Below are 17217 nucleotides of genomic sequence, written 5' to 3'. Positions count from 1 at the left end.
CCAACTGAGAGAATACTAAGTTGTGTATTAAGACTAAGTTTTACAGTAAAACATTCTGGTATCTATAACTGGACAAAGGTATCTCTGTTTTCAAAAATTTCAAATCTCACTCGAAGTAACAATGACATCATTTATAAATAGCATGGTAGAAAGACCTCTAATGAAATTTGAACTGTATTCAAAACTTTTCTTTCAAATACAATTTTTAAAAAGTATTTTGAACATAATTCCACTAGCCACATTTCTTGTTTCTTCTTTTACTTCTTTCAGTTTTATACTGGAAATCAAAGGGAAATGTGATTCATTTTACATCTCCCCAATTTATTAGAATGTCAAGCTGTAGTTAAAACAGATTACTAGTGGTGCTTTAAAAGCAAGATTCCTCATGAGTGAGTGGTACATACAATGGCCCCAAGCTTCAGTGAGAAAAGGAGTCTGATGAGGGAATTTCTACTCCTGACTAGCTTCTCTGTAAAGGTCATTCAAGTCCCTGACATTCAATCCTCTCATCTGGGCTTCTGATCAAACTACCTAAGCATGAACCCTGGTTTCACCATTTAGTGAATCGGTGACTGCGTAAATTGCTTAATCTCTCGGACCTAGTTTATTTGTAAAATGAAAATAGTTGTTTTAAAATTAATTTAATTAAATATATTTACCATAGCGTGTAGCACATACCAAGTGTCACATTATGACTACTGTTATTCCCTATGAAATGGAAATTGCTATTCTTACGTTGTAAGGCTGTGTTGGAATATGAGAAGCCACTTTGTAAGTGGTAAATGCCACCAAAACAGGAGCTTGTTATCAAAAGTACACAGTAGATGTACAGTGTTTATTAGTAAGTTGACAAGACAGCCAAACGTGGGGGGAGGGCTTTATTTTCCTCTTCCAGGTTACTTTTCACTAGTTTTATTGTAACTATTCACAGTTAAACCTTTACTTCCTTCTATAAGAAACTTCATTTTTCCTCTGGAAGTAGCTTCTTCATCAGACAGCTGAAGAAAATAGCTAAACAAAGGTGGAATCCAGAAATGGGAAATGCTACCTAAAAGAGAATTGTTCTTGCCTCTTCTTTTTATTGTAAAACTTATCATATGTACATTTGTGACTATACTCTATAGTCAGTATAACAGATAATGCTTCCGAATTAGAAACAAAAATGAGCATACATTTTATTGCTTCCTTACCCCATGAAGAATCGTATGTAGTACTACTACATTACAAAAACTTAAAAAAAAATGAGGTGACAATTCTATATTCTCTTCCACCTCCTACAACTGTCCTCATTACCTTTTTTTTTTAAATCCCCTTCCCTTCCTTGGATGGATATATCAACACATGAGAAAGTTCACATTTGAATTGTGTTCTCCATACGCCCCTGACAGTTTCTTATTCATAGCTGTATTTCCTGTGTCATGCACAGCTGCTGAATGAATGAGTGGCTCCAAAAACATCTTCATCCATCAGAGACTGGAGCTGTTCATCAGAGCCATATATAACCAGAGTCGGGTACCATGGCTTAAGCGACAACAGTTTATCAGGATTTTCTTCAGTTATAAATAAATTTCTTCTCATCCTTCTATTTGTGTTACATCTCCATTTTTCCTTCCCCATGCTCCTAACAGAATACTGTGTGGTCCTGGGGTTTTGTGGTATTCCTGCTTCCCAGAGTAATCTCCATAAATATGTCTGTCACTTCAGCAACACTGGTCTTGGGGTAATAAAAGATGTTTCCAACTTAAAGAGTTAATCTCTTTTTCCAGCAAAAGATGGGCAAAGCAGAGCCAGGCACAGGCTGGGAGAAGCTGACATGCCCACAACAACGCTTCCCAGCATGGTTTTCTGAGTGACTATAAGTGATTATTGTTCTTCATTCAAATCCTAGCTCATCTTAACCATTATTTGGATATCCATTCGTTGTAAGCCTATACTAAGGTTTAATTAATATTAAATTGACAACAAAAAGTTAATAATGGTTATTTCTAAGTAATAAGTTTAAAGTAGTTATATTTTGACTTTTCTAAACTGGACTGGATTTATATTATTATTATTATTATTATTATTTTAAGTAGGCTTCATGCCCAGGGTGGAGCCCAGCATGGAGCTTGAACTCAGGACCCTGAGATCAACACCTGAGCTGAAATTGAGTCGGACAGTTAACTGAGTTACCCAGGCGCCCCTACATTACTATTTAAAATTAAAATTAGGGCGCCTGGGTGGCTCAGTTGGTTGAGCGACTGCCTTCGGCTCAGGTCATGATCCTGGAGTTCCAGGATCGAGTCCCGCATCGGGCTCCCTGCTCAGCAGGGAGTCTGCTTCTCCCTCTACCCCTCTCTCCTCTCATGTGCGCTCTCTCTCTCTCATTCTCTCTCTCAAAAAAAAAAAAAAAAAACTTTAAAATTAAAATTAATATAGATTGGGCGCCTGGGTGGCTCAGATGGTTAAGCGTCTGCCTTCGGCTCAGGTCGTAATCCCAGGGTCCTGGGATCGAGTCCCGCATCGGGCTCCCTGCTCAGTGGGGAAGCCTGCTTCTCCCTCTGCTTCTCTCTCTCTCTCTCTGTCTCTCATGAATAAATAAATAAAATCTTGAAAAAATAAAGAGTAGCAAATATTTACTGTGGTCTTGCCACATGGTATAAAACAGTTGTGGGGCACGTGGGTGGCTCAGTTCGTTGAGCGTCTGACTTCAGCTCAGGTCATGATCCGGGGGTCCTGGGATCAAGCCCTGCATCAGGCTCTGCGCTCAGCGGGGAGTCTGCTGGTCCCTCTGCTCCTCCCCCCACGTCCCCCCCCCCCCCGCTTGTGTTCACTTTCTCCCTTTCAAATAAAATCTTAAAAAAAAAAAGTCGTGTTATGCATCATGAGGAATACATACAAAGAAAATCCAACATGGATCTTGCCTCAAAAAACTTGGGAGTACAATCAGTGACAGAAACTCTGCACACAATTAAATATACTACAAAATATAAAGAATTAGCACAATAAAGACACTATTCCAGTTGGGAGAGGGCAGGTAGTCAGGGAAGCTTAGCCCAAAGAGCTGTATTTAACCTAAACTGAATGCTGTGCTAGCTCCAAGCTTTGCCTTTAAGAACTTTGAGCAGCTTCCACCTAGGGCTCCTGAAGCCCAGAATCACCATTAAGAAGTATGACTCCTGATGGAGAGATCACGTGGAAAGCCCTGACACTACCTGGAGAAAGAAAATGTAGCTGAGCCCACCCTCCCAGCAGTCCCTGACAAGGCATGGGAGTGAAAAAGCATTTTGGAAGTGGAACCTCCAGCCCTACTACCTCTGCTAGCGACATGTGGATCAGAAAGAACAGCCGAGATTAGTCCTTCCCAATCTCCTGACTCACAAAATTGTCGACAAATAAAATTGTCATATTAAGTTACTAAGTTTGGCGGTGGTTTGCTCTATGCAACTATGGGTAACAGCTCAAATTTTATTTTCTAACCAGTAAGAAGAATACAGAGGCTTGTACTTTAGGAAAATCAACCTAACTGCGTAAGACTGTAAAAAACATCTGGTAGCAGGAAACCCAGGAAACAAGAGACAGTGAAGTATGAACTAGAGATAACAATAAGCAGGGAGAGAAAAAAGAAGATACCAACTAGAGTTAGATGCAATGGGATTTTTGTATGTAAAGAGCCATGAGGCAAGAAGGAGTCAAAACTGACCTAGATGTTGAGGACACCTAGATGTTCAGTGACTAGAGGATGGCGATATTCTTAAGAAAGAACAAGGCAAGGGCGCCTGGGTGGCTCAGTTGGTTAAGCGACTGCCTTCGGCTCAGGTCATGATCCTGGAGTCCCAGGATCGAGTCCCATATCGGGCTCCCTGCTCAGCGGGGAGTCTGCTTCTCCCTCTGACCCTCCCCCCCCATGCTCGCTCTCTCTCTCTCTCATTCTCTCTCAAAAAAATAAAATCTTTAAAGAAAAAAAAAGAACGAGGCAAGTGATGAGTTCAGAATAAGAAAATGCAATGCGTGTATATTTTAGTATGCAGACAAAATGAAAGAACTAAGATAAAATAGCATCCGTAATTACAGACAGAATTATGTGGACAATTAGTCTGGAGTTTTAGCAGAGTTTAAAGGAGCTCTAAAAATCCTCTTATCAGTGCCTTTCTACAATAGGAAAGGTTTGGTTTGTTTTTAGATTTATTTATTTATTTGACAGAGAGAGAGAGAGAGACAGAGAGACAGAGAGACAGAGAGACAGAGACAGCGAGAGAGGGAACACAAGCAGGCGGAGTAGGAAAGGGAGAAGCAGGCTTCCCGCTGAGCAGGGAGCCTGACGTGGGCCTTGATCCCAGGACCTGGGATCATGACCTGAGCCGAAGGCAGACGCTTAACGACTGAGCCACCCAAATGCCCTACAATAGGAAAAGTTTTAAACCAAAAATTAAACTCAAAATCTTCACTGCGTAGGCTAAAGAGTTTAACATATTTAACCTTAAGATTTTCTTCAAATGTCAAGTGAAAATTGGTTCAGAAACTGGAATAAGCAAGCATATCCTCATCCACAAGGGGGGAAAAATCAGTGTTTTCAACGATCTTTTTACAGGTGAATCCTCTGTGAACTCATCATACACTGCCCCTTCTATCCGCACAGTGCCTACAGGTCTACTCTCTGACATATTTTCATACTGCACGGAGGTATGCTGGTTTTTTAATCATAAAATGTCATCATGGTAGAACCAAAATTCCATGGCCTGTGAAGTGCTGCCTCACCTTACACCTCTTCCCCATTCACAGTTCTGCAGGGACCATGGCTCCAGTCCCTTGAACATGCCATGCATCTTCCTCTTCCCTCCAGCAGGCTGATTATTTTTCACTGCCTCTGACCAAATTAACTCCATTCATCCTTGAGTTTCTCATCTTAAATATCACCTCCTCAGAAAAACCTTTCCTGACCATCCCCACTGTTCATTCACACAACATATCTCAATCCTTCAGAGTACCTGGCACAATAATAATCTACAATTACTTAGGAAACTATGTTAAGTAGCTATCTCCTCTGCTAAAACAAGGTCTAAGGATGTGGGCATCCCCATCTTATTCATTCCCATAGCCACAGGACATCACACACTGCCTGGCACCAAGTAAATACTCCAGAACTTTTTGAATAAATATCATCCGCAGGAAGAGCAAAATTATTAGGAGCACAAATTATGGAACCAAACTGAGTTCAAGTCCCAGCTCTTACAAGCTTTGTGACTACGTAAGTTATTTTTCAGTACCTTTTTTCTTCCTTTTTAAAATAAGGATAATAACCCCCACCATTGAAGATTAAAGGAATTAATATATAAAAAATGCTTAGAACAGTGTCTAGTACATGCTTACGAGCATGTTTTGCCTTACTGACAATGAAGATAAAATAACATTGCCAGCTATGAGAATTAGTTATAAGGTCTGAAAAGCCCCTAACACAGCCTAGACCATAAAGAACACTGATTAAATAGAAGCCATCAGAGTTAGCCAACAGAGGCGCACTATTTCTACCCTATTTCATAAACTTTGTCTCCTTGACTCATATTTCAACTTCCTTTATTAGATTCCTCCACAGGGCTGGAAGGCTTCTTTTTCACTTGCTGCCCGCTAGCCTCTATTTAGGTTTACGGGGGAGATCTCAAATCTGGCCCCCGGTTCTCCAGCTATTTCCTCAGATTCACACCACTCCCTAGCCCCAGCTCCAATAAATTACCTATACAATAAACACAACAAAGCAAGGCTGTTTCTTGGCAGTCCTTCTTCAGGCAAGCGTGCTAAAATTGAAGTCGGTCCTAAAATCTTCCCTGTCCTCTGCCAGCTCCCAGCAGGGCAAATAAATCTTCTTTTTGCATTAGCAAAGGGCCTAGGACCGGCCGTACCCAGCCATTTATCGCAACGTATTCGACAAGGCCCCCGGCTGGTTTGCATGGAACCCCGCAGGCACCCTTGGGGGGGGGGGGTCTCGCACAGGACTGAAGTGGCCCAAAGTTTTGGGACAATCATTCCACGCAGTCTCCATCCACATCCCACGCGGGAACGCCAGTCTTGTTCACGGCGCGGCGCGGCGCTCCAGGCACATTTGTCGGGTTCGTGTTACCCGCGCTGCAGAGGGTTTTGACGCACTTGAATGTCCTCACGAGGGCTGGCTGGGAGTCGCCGGCTTTCTCGAGGAGACAGCCCTCCTGAACCGACTTGGGAGGGTTTGGGGACTGAGGCCCGGCGCCCCTCGCCCGGGGGCGCCGGAGTTCAGAGTCACAGTGCATCGCCGCCCGCGCGCTCCAGGCCGCGCTCGGCTCCACCGACGCCGCCTCCCGCGAGGTGCCGCCGGGGAAATTCGGTCTGTCGGCGCTTTCGCCCTCGCGCAGGAGACCGAAGGACCGGCCCGCGAAACTTCCCGAAGTGGCGGGAGCGGGGGAGGGTTCGCCGGCCGCCTGCGCCTTTGTGGCTCCCGCCTCGCCGCCGGCCCCGCTGCTCCCGCCGCCCGGCACTTGGCGGCGCCCCGCGCGGCCCCGGGCCCGCTCGCGTTCGGGCGGCCGCCGGGCCAGGCCCGTGCCCCCGACTCTGCGGCCCCGCCGCCCCTCACGGCCGTGGCCCCCGCCCCCGCCCCCACCCCGGGGCTTAATGGAGGCGCCGGGCTGAGACGCCACTCGCCTCACGCGGCCTGCCGTGGAGCCGGGTGCGCCCCGCTGCCGACACTTACTCGCCACTCAGCTCGCCGGCTCGCCAGGCGGGCTCGGCGGCCTCTATCGCCACGGTTTTTAGTCACCAGGAGCGGCCGCCGACAGCTTCGTCGCCTCCGCCGCCGAGGCCGCAGCTGCACTCCTTCCGGCCCCGCCGTGGCTTCACCCCGCGCCTGCGCACAGCGCCCCCTCCCGACTAATGACAGGAAGAACCATAGAGGCACGCCGGGTGCTAGGGAGGAGGGGCCTGGGGAGTAAGACCATAGAGAGGGACCTCTGTCCGCTCACCGCCCACTGAGTCTTGACTCCCCCACGAGGTGGGAGGACAAAGGAAACGGAGGTGCCCCTCCTCCAACCCCGGGAAGTGTTGCCATCTCCCTAGAGATGAAAAGGGGGGGGGGTATGTGGGGGGATGTTGGGGAGGAGCAGGTGCCTATGGAAATCTACTGGATGTGCACTTATTTGCACCCCTTGGCTTTGGCAAGTCAGTCGTTCAACGCATATTTTTGGAGAGTTTCCTGTGTGCCAGGGACTGTTCTAGGAATTGGGGGTACAACGGTACGGAGGGTCCCTGTTCTCCCAAAGCGGTGTTTTAGTGGGTAAGTATATAACCAACTAGCGAACTCACTAACAAACGAACTAAGAATACTGGCTGAGGCAGGAAGTGTTGGGGGGGGAACCCACAGGAAAAATAAAGCAAAGAAGGGATAGAGAGTGATGGGGATGCCAGTGTGGTCAGGGAGTCTTCTGAAGAGAGGACATTTAAGCAGAAGATGGAATGACTTAAGGAGGTGAGCTATGGCGACCACCCGGAGGAAGAACACTTCAAGCAGAGGGGATATGCCTGGTGTGTTAGAGTAACTGCTGCCTGCAGTGCAGTGAGTGAAACAGAGATTGGTGGGGAATGGGGGTGGGCCAGGTGATGGGGGGCCAAATCAGAGGAGGTCTTAATAAGGAATCTGGATTTTATTTTGTGATGCAAAACTACTAGAGAATTGGGAGTGGGGGCATGGGTTGATTTTTCCAAAGAGGACTCTGGTCCTAGAGAGCTCAGAGTAGAAGCAGTTAGGAAGAGATTGCAAGAGTCTAAATAATACCCCATGCTGACTTTAACTAGTATGGTCAGGAAGGAAGTGGGGAGAAATGATCAGATTAGGGTTTTTTTGTTTTTATTTTTTTTGTTTTTACATAGAACAGAGAGATTTGCAGATGGATTGGATGTGAGGTGAGAGGGAAAGAAGTCAAGGGTAACTGCAAGATTTTTGGCATGTGCAACTGGGTGAATGGTGGCTTCAGTCACAAACATGGGGGGATATTGGGAGGGACAGAGTTTGGTCTGAGTAGGGAGAAGTGAACAGGTTTTGGACACGTGAAATTGCCAACTAGACCTTCAAGTAGAGAAGTCAATAGGCAGTTGGATATATGTGTCTGCAGCTTCAGAAAGACAGAATGACTCAGGCTAGGGATTTAAAGTGGGAATCACAGAGATAGAGATAATGTATAAAGCCATGGGACTGCCTACACTCATACCTAGGGAATGAGTGTAGATAGAGGAGAGAGGAAAGCTGAGGACAGAGTTCAGGGTCACTCCAACATTTGGAATCTAGAGAAGGATGCTGAGGAGGAAAACCAGGAGAGTATGGTATCTCAGAGGCCAAAGAGAGAAAGTCTTTCCACAAGAAGGAAATGATCGGCGTTGCCAAATGCTGCTCAGAGATGCAATACAATGGGACTGAAACTCAGGGAAACGAGAGGGAGGGATGTTAGCTGAGAGTGAGGTCAGGAAGATCTGGGAGTTTTGTGAAGGAGGGAGCAGAGAGCGAAATGACCAGCCCAATGCAGTAGTGGAGTTCTATGATCAGAAATTTAAAGTGAGGCCAGGCAGCAAGGATGTGGGTCTTTCTCCAGCAACCCGCTTAGATGCAGGGGGAAGAAAAGAGCTGGAGAGATAGGAGGGGGTCAAAGAGCGGTATGGTTGACACTGAGATTTTGGAGATGATGCACTTATTGGTAATGATGAAGCCCACGGTGTGACTATGAGTGTGGCTGAGGTGGAGAGGAGGTGTAGATCCTCCAAGCGGAGGGATCAAGATACTAAGGCCTGGGTGTGCATAGATTATTTAAAAGGATATTGAACCATCAAGAATGATGTCAGAAATGGGGGCGGGGCACAGAATAAGGTCCTAAAATCTTCAATGACTGAGAAGGAAAGACCAGTGGCACAGGGAAGGGTGGTATGGACTGATGGCACATGCTTCTGAAGATTCAGTTAATTGTCGCTGTTGTTGATTTGCTGGCCCTGCTCCATCTTTTTTTTTTTAAGATTTTATTTATTTATGTGATAGAGACACAGCGAGAGAGGGAACACAAGCAGGGGGAGCGGGGGAAGGAGAAGCAGGCTTCCCGCTGAGCAGGGAGCCCGATGCGGGGCTCAATCCCAGGACCCTGGGATCATGACCTGAGCCGAAGGCAGGCGCTTAACCGACTGAGCCACCCAGGCGCCCCTGATGCTGCTCCATCTTATCAAGACGCCACAGGCAGGCACACACCTGCCTTCTCAATGAACCACAAAACAGCAGAGCAGGAAAGGGAACAGGCTTTAACAAACCTCAAACATATGAGCAGTACAACAATATTGAAATATTTGCCTAAGCCGCCTATTACCCATAAGTAATATTTTGTTCTTTAGACAGATTCATTTCTCATCAAAATATATTTATTTTAATAAGGAAGCCTTATTTCACTCTGTAAATAGAGAACAAGTCTCACTTTCAATAAGCAGAAAGCAACCATAAAAAGAGAGTCCCTGTAATACAACAAAGTTGTTGATTCTTAAAACGTTAAAATTAGAGTAAACCAACCAATAAACTACAAGTAAAAATTAAAATCAAGGAGTGAAGCATAGAACTGAAAATCTGCTTCCTCAAGACAAGGATGGGAATCTGAAACTAATAGAACACTGTATGTTAACGAACTGGAATTAGGGACAACTTGGTGGCTCAGTCGGTTAAACAGCACCAACAATCAGAAAGGGCAGAAGATATCTGCCTGCAGACAAAACTATTGTCAAGAAGCGATGCTTTGCTGTTTTCCTGAGAAGAAGCATGTGAACTCCATCTAGGGAAATTCGTATCGTGTGTCCTGGCTACGGAAGATGTGACACCTACGACCCCTTGGAGCATTCCAGAAAGCTGGGGTATAACTCACACACCTCTGTGAGTCATCGAAAGACCGCTCCCTTTATTTCATTTTCTGGTTACAATTAGTTGAATGTACCGGCCACCTGTAAGATCATTTATAATCATAGAGGACCGCCGTTTCCACAATTTGTATATCACCATCACTTTGTTCCCAAGAGCTCTAAGTATTGCTGTCAGTTTTATCTCGATGAGGCTGTGCTAGTCTGGCCATGGAGGAAATTATTCCTGAACTCTATCTGCTTTCAGAAGCAGTAATTTCCTGCTATTCTAGCGCATTGCTTTTTTTTTTTTTTAAATCTGTGTTATTGCAGGATGATTTATATGCAGTACAATGCACCCAGTTTAAGTGTACGTTTCTGGGTTTTGACAGATTTATATGCCCACGCATATAACCACCACCACCCTCAAGATAGAGATCATTCCCATCACCCCAAAACATTCTCTGGTGCTCCTTCCTCGACCTGTGGTGGTCGATGCCCCACCTCCAACTCTGGTGCTAGGCAACCACTTATCTGCTTTCTGTCACTTTAGATTAGAATTGCTTTTTCTGTAGTTTCAGATAAATGAGATCATGAAGCATGTACCTTCGAGTCTGGTTTCTTTTGCTCAACATATGTTTATTTTCTCAATTATTTTTATCGTGGTGAAACACACATAACAAAATATTAAATCTTTTTTTTAAAGATTTTATTTATTTATTTGACAGAGAGAGAGACAACGAGAGAGGGAAACAGGCAGGGGGAGTGGGAGAGGGAGAAGCAGGCTTCCTGCGGAGCAGGGAGCCCGATGCGGGGCTCGATTCCAGGACCCTGAGATCATGACCTGAGCTGAAGGCAGACGCTTAACGACTGAGCCACCCAGGCGCCCCCAAAATATTAAATCTTAACCATTTTTAAGTGTACACCTCAGTGGTACTAAGTAGATTCCTAATGTATATTGTGCACATCCCCATCCTCTCCCTAACATTTTTCATTTTGCAAAACTGAAATTCTATGCCCATTGACGATACCTCCCCATCCCCTGGCAGCTACCATTCTACTTTCTGTCACTATGACTGTGATTGCTCTAAGTACTTCACGCAAGTGGAATCATGCAGTATTTGTTTGTGACTGGCTTACGTCCCTCAGCATAACATTCTTAAGGTTCATCCATGTTGTAGCACATGTCAGAATGTCCTTCCCTTTTAAGGCTGAATAATATTCCTTGGTGTGCATTCCCACATTTTGTTTATTCATTCATCTGTCAATGGACCCTCGGGTTTGTGAATATTCACAATCACAGCGATTGTGAATAATGCTGCTGTGGACATGGGTGTCCAATGATCTCTTTAAGACCCTGCTTGCGATTCTTCTGAGCATATACCCAGAGTGGAATTGCTGGATGATTCGGTAATTCTATTTTTAATTTTTGAGGAAACATCACATTGTTTTCCACCACTTGATAATCCCACGGACTGTGTACAAGGGTCCCAATTTCTCCACACTCTTGCCCATACTCATTATTTTCTGGTTTTTGATAGTAGCCATCTTAATGAGTGTGAGGTGATGTCTTTTTGTAGTTCTGATTTACATTTCCCTAATGGTTAATGATCTTTAGCATTCTTTCATGTGCTTATTGGCCATTTATACATTTTCTTTGGAGAAATGTCCATTCAATCTTCCGGCCATTTTTGTGTGGAGTCGTTTGTTTCTTGGTGGTTGAGTTTCAGAAGTTCGCTATATGTTCTGAATATTAATCCTTTTTCAGATATATGATTTCCAAATATTTTCTCCCATTCGGTGGGTTGCCTTTTTTTTTTTTTACCCTGTTGGTATTGTCTTTGATGCACACAATTTTTAAATTTTCATGAAGTCCTATTTGTCTATTTTTTCTTTTGTTGCCTGTATCTTTGGTGTCATAGCCAAGAGATCACTGCCAAATCCATGAAGCTTTTGCTCTATGTTTTCTCCTGATTTTATAATTTTAGATCTTACGTTTAGGTTGAACCATTTTTAGTTCATTTTCATATATGGAATTAGGTGATTCATTTTTTTATTTGCATGTAGATATGCATTTTTCCCAGCACCATTTGTTGAAGAGACTCCTTTCCCCCATCAAATGGTTTTGACATCCTTGTAAAAAATCATTTGACCATATATTTGAGAATTTATTTCTGGACTCTTTATCCCATTGGTCTATATGTCTTTATGCCAGGACCACACAGTTTTGAGTACTGTAGTTTTGTAGTCTATTTTGAAATCAGGAAGTGTGGGGGCACCTGGATGGCTCATCTGAAACCAGATGACTCTTGGTTTCAGCTCAGGTCATGGTCTTGCGGTTGTGGGACTGAGCCCCATATTGGTCTCTGTGCTCAGTGTGGAGTCTGCTTCAGTTTCTTTCTCCCTCTGCCTCTTCTCACTCACTCTCCCTCAAATTAAACAAATACTTAAAAAAAAAGAAATTAAGAAGTGTGACTCCTCTGGGCTTTGTTTTTCTTTCTCAAAATTGCTTGGGCAATATAGGGTCCAATTGGGATTCCCTATGAATTTTAGGATGGGTTTTTCTGTTTCTTTAAAAAATGTTACTGGGATTTTGATAGAGATTGCATCGAATCTGTAAATTTCTTTGGGTAATACTGACATCTTCACAATATTAGTGCTTTCAGTCCATGAACATGGGATGTGTTTTCATTTGGTTACGTCTTTCAGCAATGTTTTGTAGGTTTCATCAGACAAGGCTATGTTGGCATGTGCTTCTTAGGTTCCTCTACGTTGTTTATGTGTGTCAATAGTTTATTCCTTTTGTTGCTGATGGAATTCCATTGCATGGGTATAGCATGGCTTGTTTATTCACTCACCCATGGATGGGCATTGAGTTGTTTCCAGTTTGGGGTTATTTTGAATAAAGCTGTTAAGAACACTAACGTACATGATTTTGGGTGGATATGTGTTTTCATTTCTCTGGGTGTGGAATTGCTGAGTTGTGTATTAAGTGTCCAGCTGTTTTCCACAGTGGTTGTACCATTTTACTTTTCCACTGGCAAGGAATGAGAGTCCCAGATGCTCCTTATTCTCATCAGCAGTCTTTAATTCCAGCCATTGTAATGGATGTATGATGGTGTATTGGTGTGGTTTTAACTTGCATTTCCCTCATGGCTAATTGTGTGGTGCATCTTTCCTTGTGCTTACTGGCCATTTTACACCTACTTCTGTGAAGTTTTTGGGCTTTTGCGGGGGGGGGCTATTTTTTTTTAGATCGTATTTTTTTAAAGATTTATTTATTTATTTGAGAGAGAGAGAGAGAGAGAGAGAGAGAGGATCTGAAGCAGACTCCACATGGGGCTTGAGCTCATGCCCTGAGATCATGACCTGAGCCAAAATCAAGAGTCGGATGCTCAACTGACTGAGCCACCCAGGTGCCCCTAAAAAGATTTTATTTTTAAGTGATCTCTGTACTCAACTGAGGCTTGAACCCACAACCACGAGATCAAGAGTTGCATGCTCCACTGACTGAGCCAGCCAGGTGCCCCTTGGCCCATTATTTAAATTGAGTTGTTTGTCTTCTTATAATTGAGTTGTCAGAGTTCTTTTTATATTTTGGATATGAGTCCTTAGTATTGTGTATATTTTCTCTCACTCTCTTGCTTTTTCATTTTCTTTTTTTGGCAACATAATTAACAAGCTTGATCTAATGAACATATATAGAATATTGCACACAGCAGAGAAGGAGATGTTCTTTTCAAATATATATTTATGAAAACTAATTATATGTTAGCTGATAAAGCAAGCACCAAAAACTCTGATAAACAGTATTTATAAGCATCATTAGTGGTATAATAAATGGAACATACTATGTTCAAGAAAAGGATTACCCAATATTCTAAAGATCAGTTTTCCCCCAAATTGACCTTTAAATATAGCATAATCCCAAACTAAATCCCTACAGGATTTTGGAGGAGTTGGTTAAACCGATTACAAAATTTATACAATAATGCAAAGAGCAAAAAAAGAAGGTCAAGACACTTCTGATGAAGAATACGGTAAGAGGACTTACTCCACTGGATTTCAAGATTTATAAATACACAGTAAGACAGTGTGGCAATAATAGAGGAATGGACCAGTGGAATAGTCAAGAGCGCCCAGAAACAAATCCACACATAAGTGGAAACCGGACACGGGACAGATGACATTGCAGGGAGGAAGAAAAGGATGCCCTCATCAATATATGCTCTTGAGACAACTGATTATCCAGACAATAAAAGGAAAGCTCCTGTTGGCCAAACTGTGTAAACATGAAAACCACCTCTGGTCCCCACCACCCGGCCTCTCTTTTTCCTGCTGACGTGGTGAGTCTGATAGGTGACATTAGTGGCTCTCGGCATCCCCCCCTTTCTGTGTGTTATTGCTCAACTTGACTTTCTTGCCCTGGCTCCCAGGGACCACCATAGCAACAGAGTGTGTGGGGGTGCCTGGATTCTGGGCACCCGGAGGGTAATAGGAGAAGGTGCTGGCGGGGGCAGGGCAGAACCACCTTTTTGTTTTTTTAATAGTGTCTTATGAAGAGCAGAAGTTTTTAGGGGCGTCTGGGTGGTTCAGTTTGTTTAAGCGTCTGCCTTCAGCTCAGGTCATGATCTCGGGGTCCTGGGATCGAGCCCCACGTCGCATTGGGCACCCTGCTCAACGGGGAGTCTGTTTGTCCCTCTCCCTAGCCCCCTCCCCCCCACTCATGCCCTCTCTCTCTCTCTCTCTCAGATAAGTAAATAACATCTTAAAAAAAAAAACAAAGAAAGAGCAGAAGTTTTTAGTTTTGGGGCTCTTGGGTGGCTCAGTGGTTAAGCGTCAGACTCTTGATCTCAGCTCAGGTTTTGAACTCGGGGTTGTGAGTTTGAACCCTCATTTGGGCTCCACACTGGGCTTGGAGCCTACTTAAAAAAAAAGGAATTTTTAATTTGGATATATATATTTTTAAATTTCCATTCAATTTAAACATTTTCTTATTTCCCTTGTGATTTCTTTGTTGACTCATGGGTTATTTAGGATTGTGTTTAAAATTTTTCTATTAGTTGGGGAGTTTTCTAGATATCTTTTTTTTTTTTTTAAGCAGGCTTTCTGCCTAGCGTGGAGCCCAGCACAGGGCTTGAACTCAGGACCCTGAGATCAAGGCCTGAGCTGAGATGAAGAGTCAGATGCTTAACCAACTGAGCCACCCAGGCGCCCCTCTCATTGATTTCTAATTTATTTATTTTTTTTTTTGTGGCTAGAGAACATACTCTGTATGCTGTCCAACTTTTAAAAATTCATTAAGACTCGTCCCATGGCTGGGGAAATTTTGGTGCAGTTTCCATGTACATGTGGAAAGAATGTGTATCCTGCTGCTCTTCAGTGGAGTCTTCTATGCATGTCAACTAGATCAATGTTAAAATCTACATCCTTACTGATTTTCCAACCTCTTGTTCTTGAAGTTAGTGAGAGTCAAGTCTTGAAACCTCCCACTAGAACTATAGGTTTATTGACAGCATATAGTTAGGTCTTGCACTTTTATCCAATCTCACAATCTCTGTCACTTAATTGAAGTGCTCAGACTGCTTTAATTTAATATAATTCCTGACGTGATTGGGTCTAAATCTATCTAGATTGTCTTGTGTTTGTTCTCTATTTGACCCTCTGATTCTTTCTTCCTGCCTTCTTTTGGATTTAATTGGACAGTTTTGAGATTTCCATTTTCTCCCTACTGTTGGCTCATTAGCTATTCTACCTTGTATTACTATTTTAATGATTTCACTAAGGCTCCTAACATGCATGATGACCTTATAACTACCCCTCTTCAAACGTTATACCATTTTACGTCTAATCTGAGACCCTTACAAGAATATACTACCATCTCTCCCTCCATCTTTTGTGCTCTCACTTCCACATATAATATGAACTCCACGGTTCTGCCCTTTCTAAAATCATGCCTTCTGATTTCTAGCTGCCTGAGTCTGAGTTCTGGTCTCTATCTCCTCCACTCAAAAAGGCTCTTGGATTCTGATTAGATTTCTCCTCCTCATGCCTCTCAGGTCCGGAAATTGCTTCCAGGTTTTTGGGGACGTTTTTCAGTTGTTTGCTGTGGGAAGATGACTCACCAACTTAGGAAGTGGAAGTCTGGGTGGCTCAGATGGTTAAGCGTCTGCCTTTGGCTCAAGTCATGATCCCGGGGTCCTGGGATCGAGTCCCGCATCGGGCTCCCTGCTCGGCGGGGAGCCTGCTTCTCCCTCTGCTTCTCTCTCTCTCTCTCTGTCTCTCATGAATAAATAAATAAAATCTTGAAAAAAAAAAAGGAAGTGGAAGTCTTAGCACTATTTACTTGACCCTTCTCCTGAGCAGTAATGTTTTTTGAAATCACGGGTTTTATGTTGTACTTATATTGCTTGTATTCATATTAAAATAAATATCTATTAACGTGCAAACATGTATCAGTTAAAATGATTTTGCCCGGCACCAGTGGTATATGTAATCTGCTTTGGAAAACTGGGAGCCAGTCTAATCTCAAAGTATTATAAATAGGGGGGAAACAGAGGGCGAGTGACATGCCCAAGGTCACTCAGACTGTTAATGTCCGATTCTGATCTGAAACCCAGAAGGCTTGCTAATTTCTAGAGGTTATCTACTGCAACCCCCACCCCACGCCCCATTGCTCTTGCTTCTTTTTCTATCTCTTTGCACATCCACGTTTTCAAAGGAAGCTTCTAGGGGAAGATTCAGACTCTACAAATGTGTATTTAGTGTCTACACCTTGCCTGTTCATCATTCAGTTATTTGATCAAATGCTATTTTTCTCATGGAAACCTTCTCTGACAGATCAGTTTTCCCTTTGAAACATTCCTTTGTAACTCATTTACCATTTGCTATTACGTACGGATTAGTGATTAGTTATTGTTTGATTAATGCTCTCTCCTCCGTTGTAGCACACTGAATGAGGACAGGTGCTGGGCTGGGTTTTTTTTTTTCTTTCTTCTCTGCTCCCCACTCTTCTCTAGTACTCAGTGCCCAGCACATCGAAACCACTCAATAAATATTTGTTGAATAAATTTGACAAAAATAGCATCCACAGAGAAGTGGTAAACCACTCAAAGTCTCAAAGAGATTCCCAAGTAAGATCTGATCAGGACTTGCTGGTTGAGCTCCAAAAAGCAAAAAAGCCGCAGAGCATGTCCCCGGATCCATCAAAGTGATCCCAGTACATGAGGTCTGGTCCCATATCCCCCTCCAGGGCAGACGATGCCAGCTATCTTTCAATCACCACCTTGATAGAATGCCAGGCCACACTCAAGCCCCTCATTAGCTGATGTCACCAGGGGATGTGAGCCTCAGTATTGCCCT

General features: G+C 43.6%; 1 protein-coding gene across 4 annotated transcripts in view; it reads right to left on the bottom strand.

Annotated features, from left to right (window-relative positions):
• Nucleotides 1-6830, bottom strand: part of RNF216 (ring finger protein 216) — a 149544-nt gene extending 142714 nt beyond the window's left edge. For 3 of the 4 annotated variants that reach the window (XM_028088420.2, XM_028088422.2, XM_028088423.2), the window contains exon 1: nt 6698-6830. The gene's annotated coding sequence lies outside the window, so the exon portion shown is untranslated. Of the gene's footprint in view, nt 1-5710; nt 6422-6697 lie in introns of those variants that run through there. The other variant, XM_028088421.2, reaches the window with a different exon arrangement.
• Nucleotides 6831-17217: the final 10387 nt, after the last annotated feature.

Source organism: Eumetopias jubatus, unplaced genomic scaffold, assembly GCF_037043125.1.
Source record: "Eumetopias jubatus isolate StellerSeaLion01/CBP00866 unplaced genomic scaffold, mEumJub1_p1.0 scaffold_12, whole genome shotgun sequence".
Classification (NCBI taxonomy): domain Eukaryota; kingdom Metazoa; phylum Chordata; class Mammalia; order Carnivora; family Otariidae; genus Eumetopias; species Eumetopias jubatus.
The sequence above is the reverse complement of the archived record's forward strand: the minus strand, read 5'-3'. Positions and strand labels throughout refer to the sequence as shown.